General features: G+C 32.8%; 1 long non-coding RNA gene across 1 annotated transcript; it reads right to left on the reverse strand.

Moving 5' to 3' along the window:
- Positions 1-356: 356 nt before the first annotated feature.
- LOC107942051 (uncharacterized) lies at positions 357-1108 on the reverse strand. The gene is made up of 2 exons (XR_001695752.2): positions 842-1108; positions 357-600 (listed from the first exon to the last, which is right to left on the reverse strand). It is a non-coding gene; the product is annotated as an uncharacterized lncRNA (long non-coding RNA).
- Positions 1109-6711: the final 5603 nt, after the last annotated feature.

Below are 6711 nucleotides of genomic sequence, written 5' to 3' on the forward strand. Positions count from 1 at the left end.
GGTGTTAGAAATAATAGTTTTGTGATCATAATTTCGATTAGTAAATTAGTAAATATTATTTATTTAATATTTACGTGCTTATTACAATGCCATATTAGAGTTGGGTCTGATAATTTTGATGTTTGAATATTAATTAAGAAAAAAATGACTAAATCGTAAAAATTGTAAAAGTTAATTGTTATTAAATTATATGTGTTAAATGGATATAGAATCATAATCGAAGGGTTTTATGTAGAAATTAGACCCTATTAGTTTAAGTGCACGATAAGTGCTTTCTAATTAATAAAATTATGTTAAAAAATATTATTATTATTGTAATAGGTGAATTTTGGCACAGGCCCAAGATCCAAAAAATATAATAAATAAAAATAGAATCTAATTTTTTTAAATAGTCCAAATTACAAATTCAATCTCTAACCTAATTACATCAGCCCAATCCCCAAAATTACTAAAACCATAGGCCAAGAGGCCCAAAATGTTTAAACACTTCAGGGAAAATCTAACCCTAGCCCCTAACAGCTTTGCGCCGTTGCTCCCATTGCGCTACCCTCCCATGTATGGCCTCCACGCACCACCGCACTCCACGTCGCAATCACCGTACTTGCAAGAAGGACAAGAACGCAACAACACAGAAAATATGGAAAAAAAAGAAACTTTGTATTTATTTTTCGGCTATAAAAAGCCACAAGAATCGATGTAAATTTTTTACAGACGAATACACAGAGATAGCAATCAAAATAATATAAATTTTCTAAAGGCGGTTTATTTTTCTGTTTTCCCTTTTCATCTTTTTTTTTATTTTGTTTATTTTTTAAAGAAACAAACGAAAAAAAAATCTTACCTTTTCAGTTATATCGTTGTGAAAAGGGGGGCCGAGGTTACCATCTCCGATGAAAGATGGCGTCTTTAGACTCGGGAAGCCAAAAAACCCCAAAAAATGAGACTTTTTGTTTTTTGGCAACCACGGACAGCGGCTCCGTCGCCGGCAACAGACGGCTGCCATGGTGGTCTGATGCCGGAGTCTAGATTTTGGCAGAAGGGAGTTTGAGAGAAAAATAAGTGTTTCAGGTTTTTTTTTAAGAAAGAAAGCAGGAAAATGAAATTTTTAAGGAAAATTTGGCTTTTATACACATTTAAAACGGCGCCGTTTAGGGCTACCCGCACGCGACTTGACCCGTTCCAGGGGATTTGCGTTTTTTTATTTTTGGGTTATTTACGTCCATGGTCCTTCTGCATTTTTGGGTTGCTTTAATTTAGTCCTATTTTCCTTTTTTTAAAATTTAACCCTTTAATTTTATTTCACTTTTAATTTAGTCCATCGATTCGCAAAATGGAATGACGTACTTAATGGGGTTTTGGGATATTTTCTCAGTTAACCCCTCGTATTTTCTGTGCCTTTCAAATCAGTCCGCTATTTTATTTTTCTATCCGAACTTCTCCCCCTAAATTTCATTTAGGTTTCAATTTAATCCTTTCATATCCTTACATCTATTTTATTTAAATTTAGATTCTAAATTTTATTTTTTATAGCAATCAAGTCCTTATTCATTTGGTTTGGACTCTTTAAATTATTATATATATTTTTTATTCTACTTCGTTTTACTTATTTATTTATTTATTTTGTTTAATTATTTATTTATTATTAATTCTTTATCTTTTTACACTAAAAAAATATGGACTATTTGCAATCTTTTTTTTATTTTATTATTACTTTCATATTTTATTGTTGCATTGTTTCATTTATTTTTTTTTATTTTCGTGTCATGCTTGCTATTATTTTAATCATGCATTCTCCATTTAGTCCTTGCCCCTTTAAGCGCATTTTATTTTGTTCCTATTTCGCTTTTATTATTAAGTTTATTATAATTTTTGCCTCTAATTTTATTCTGATTTCAATATAGTCCTTTGATTAATGTATTTTATTATTTATTTATTATTTTTTCTATTATTCTTCTTTTTTAAGTTAATATTATTTTTATTTTTATATCTATTATTTATCTTTTTTATATCTAAATTTTAATATTTCTTTTAATAATTTATTTCTTTTATTTCTTTTACTTTTAGAATCCTTAAACTTAGTTTTATGTATATGTGTTTTATTTACTTATTTATTATTTTATTTTTATGATATTATTATTATTATTATTATTATCATCATTTAAAAAAAACTGTTTTATTTTTTTATTTTATTCGTTTATTTATTGATTTATTTCTTCAACCTTTTTAACAATTAAAGTTCTTTTATTTATATTCTTTTATTTACTCTTATATTTTACCATTGTTATTATTATTATTATTTATATATTTTATTATAAATTATATCCTTAATTTCATTTTACTTTAGTTTGATTCTTTATTTTTGATATTTTACAAATTATTTTCCCTTATATTTATTTGTGTATTTGTTTCTTTGTCTCCATTATTTAATTGGCATTGTTCTTTATGTGTGTGCGTTGTTGCTATTATCATTGTCATTATTTTTTTTATTTATCATTTGATGGTGCTTGTTAATGTTAAAATAATGTACATTATACGATTCTCATATGTTGTTTTATTAACATATTCATTATTGTCTTTTGCTAATATGACTTTTCATTCGTGAACCATTTTAAATATTATACGTTTTTACCCAAACTTGTAAAAAATAAAATTTTGAAAATCGGTAATATTTCGCATTTAGGAAATTCGAGAAATCGTACTCTAACTTATGGGGTCTCGATTTTCTCGTTAAACCTAAATAGTCGAATATCCCTTCAAATTTCAAAATACATGAATTTTAATTTTAAACAAAAATAAATGCAATATTCCGTATTTAGAAACTCGAGAAAGTCGTGCCCTAACTTACGGGGTCTCGATTCTTTCTCGTTGGATCTAAATAAAAGAATATCCTTCTAAATTAAAACACATGAGATTTCAAAAATAAAAAAATAAAGACAAGCTTGTTCTCAAAGGTTCAAAGTGTCGTGTCCTAACTTACGGAATGTGTCATTTTCCTACCTCAAGACGAGAAGGTCTTCAACATTCGTTTCGATTTATCCAAGAAATTTTTTTCGTAAAATTAACATTAATACAAAGAGGGATCGTATTGTAAATTCTTTCCAAGTTTTTAAATTTTCGACTTTAAGACATTAATTAATCAATTAGGTACCAATTTTGGGCGTTACGAGGGTGCTAATCCTTCCTCGTACGTAACCGACTCCCAAACCTATTTTTCTAAAATTCGTAGACCAAAGTCATTGTATTAGTAAATTAAATTTTTTTATTAAAACGATCAAATTATGAGGTGAATCGATCACACCTCATAAAAAAAGGATTGGTGGCGACTCACATTTTCGTTTTTAATAAAAATCAACCCCTTTTTCAAAAAAATGGTTTCGACAGCTTGACGACTCCGCTGGAGACAAAATAAGAGAGTCAAGCCACGATTTGATTAAGTCTTTTCTTATTGGTCAAAAATTGATAATTCAATTTAAAATTACGATCCCTTCATTGCATTTCATCTGCCATTTTTGGTGATTTTTGCTTCATCGGTTTGAGTCTTGGAATGTTTTCGCATATTGCATTACATGTCTGTTTGATCTTACCCTTTTAATTGGGAGTGAAAAACTATTCCTTCGTAAGGTTTTCACCTCCGTATGGGATAGTGGATCGTTTTCAAGATACATTCGTACCTATGTCTTCGTGAGATTTTCATCTCTTTACAGCCATAGGGAAATGTATTCCCCTAAACTAATTCGGCCCGTATGAGCCTATAATGGATGAGGATCAAGGAATCTGCTGGTTCAGGTACCTTTACTTTAAAACCAAACCGCATATAGTGAGCCTTAAGAGCTTACCCTATGTAGAACCACACCAAACTCCTAGAGGTCATCTAAATAGGTGCTCTATTTGTTATTTATGTATTTTTATTGACGTGTTTTCTTTTGTTTTAGTGATGATTGCATTGCATTTTCATCATAGAAAATAGGTGTTGATTCACATTCAATTGCTAAATAGAGAGCTTGTCATGGAAAATGGATTTCTTGATTTAGTGGAATACAATACGGCCGTCCGAATATGGTCCGAGTAAACACAACGAGAGAAGGGTGATAGTCCGTAGGGGAATACACGACTTTGCTTCGTTGCCCGAGGATTCAAGCCAACCAAGATTATTTTGGAGTCGTCAATGTCTCGACTTTCTTAAAGAAGCTAACGAGCACCGCGGGGATAAGTGAGAAATGGGTCGAGGCTCGGATCAAGTAAAAAAGAGATAATAGAGACATCTTTTGGAAGGTTCGTAAGATTCGATCTTAACATCCGGATATGAAGAAAATGATCGATGTCTTCGCCTGGAGTATAAGGGCAAGGCCGTATATGTATCCGTTTTATGTAAATATATTTTTCTTCTAGTAAAGTTGTTCTAACAGAATTGAATCAGAATCAATGCCTCCTTTTTGCATTCATTTCATGCATTAGCATTGTATTGCATCATATGCAATAAAACTCACAAAAGACCATAAAATCATGGCAGTTACCCTAGACCATCGTTACAGTATATGAGGAAAAACTAAAACACTAGATCAAAGGTTAGAGGATTAGAGCAAATGGAAATATAGATGCAAAAGCAGTTGGCCAAAATTTGACAAGTAGAGATCAGACGCTAGAATTCCAAAAAAAATATGATAAGCCAATTAACCCAGTTGCTGGCTGGAGGGTTAGAAAAAAGAAAGAGCCTTATGGTCAATGCTGGGGATGATAACGAAGACCCTGCTTATCCTCTAGGCTTTACCCCAACAAATACTCAAGCACAACCAAATGCATATCCAGAAATGGTATCTGTTAACATCAGACCCTAATACCAAACCGGTACCTCAGCATCAGCAAACTTCCCGATAGGTTTAGGCTCTAGTTCGGGAGATAATCTAATTAATCCTTTTATCCTTGATTTGGATGATCTAACAAAAATAAAAAAGGCGAGAGTGGAGATCCCAAAGCAATTTGAAGATCGTTGCAAATGGAAAAGGAAAGTGGAGCCCCCAAATCAATACTTTAAAGGCCCCGAGGAAGAGGGAAAATGAGATGAATAATGCGAATATGTATAACAAGGGCTGTTCAAAGCCAATCACCGTAAGCCAGCCAAGGACGACAACTACTAGCCATCAGATCCCCCCAAGGCAAGAACCCAATCCGAGACCGAACTCAGAAACACTCCGATTCACGCCTATCCCAATCACATATAGGGAGTTGTACCAAAGTTTGTTTGATGCACATATAGTATCCCCTTTCTACCTAAAGCCTATGCAACCCCCATACCCCAAATGGTATGGTACGAATGCCCAATACAAGTACCACGCAGGGATCACAGGATACTCAATCGAGAACTGCACTACTTTCCAAAAAATAATCGAAAAATCCATTAAAATTACAAAATTCGATGATTCATCTGGTGCAGAAAATTCGTTACCCAACCATTCTGACAAAGGGGTAAACGCGATAATTAAGAGTGCAGGGAAGTGAATCAAGACAGATGTAGCAAAAGTAAAAACCCCGCTGAGGGAGGTTTGAAAGAAAATGGTAGAAGAGGATTAATCCCATGGGATTTTAGAGAAAAACCCGGAAAAGCAAGGAACTACTGTGAGTTCCATGATGAAGAGGGTCACGAAATTCAAAAGTGCAATGAATTTAATGCCTTGGTACAAGGCCTGATGGATAATAAGGAACTAGAATTCTTTGAATATGCTGAAGGCCCGGAATGAATGTTCTAAAATTGGAGCATCAACGCTATACCCGAAGATGGAATTGAAAGAGAAAATTTATTAGGAATCTACCTTTATGAGCTTGGAAGTGTTCTGAACAATTGGACTGCGGAAGAGATTCTTATAATTTTTAAAGCTGATTCAAAGTAATGTTCAAAACACGCTTGTTGCTTTAAGCCTAGAAGTAATAAGAATCCTTTTGTGAATAGACTCATATCCAACATCTTTATTTCAATAAAATGCATCTGTGTTGTCATTGTGAGCAAATATTCTTTTATTCTTTCCATTGCATTCATAATCATGCTATACAGATAATTATTCTTATATTCTTTTATTTTTTGGACTTCCTTTCAAATATTCTTTTATTCTTCATTCATGAATCATAGCATACAAATAATTATTCTTAAATTCTTTTATTCTTTGAATATTCCTTCATGCCTACAACGGGTCTCTATATATCAATGACATGAGTGACGCTACTACTGACCCAGAATCTCCTTTTGAGCGAGATATGTATCTAGAGGGATCTCAGGACCTTGAAGATGACAGAGATTGTAACCTATCCCCTGATTTGTTAAGGATGGTAGAACAAAATGAAAAATAGATGCTACCTTACAAAGAACTAGTGGACATTGTGAGTCTAGGAGAAAAGAAAGAGGTGAAAATCGAAGCCTGTATCACCACAAAGACAAAGTGAGACGTCATTGAGTTATCCCAAGAATTCCAAAATGTTCTCGCATGATCATATAAAGATATGTCTGGGCTACTGAGACGAGTAGATGCTGTTAAGGCTAAGAAAATCTTAGAAGAGGGTGCCTGAAGAACACAGACTAATGGTTTTACAATGGCCAGGAAAACCATGAGGTTCGGGTACTGCTGGTCCACTATAAAAAGGGATTGCATCAGTTATACCAAGAAATGCTGTAAGTGCCAAATTTATGGAAACAAGATTCATGTGCCTCATTCATCTCTTCAT

The sequence above is a fragment of the Gossypium hirsutum genome, chromosome A07, assembly GCF_007990345.1.
Source record: "Gossypium hirsutum isolate 1008001.06 chromosome A07, Gossypium_hirsutum_v2.1, whole genome shotgun sequence".
NCBI lineage: Eukaryota > Viridiplantae > Streptophyta > Magnoliopsida > Malvales > Malvaceae > Gossypium > Gossypium hirsutum.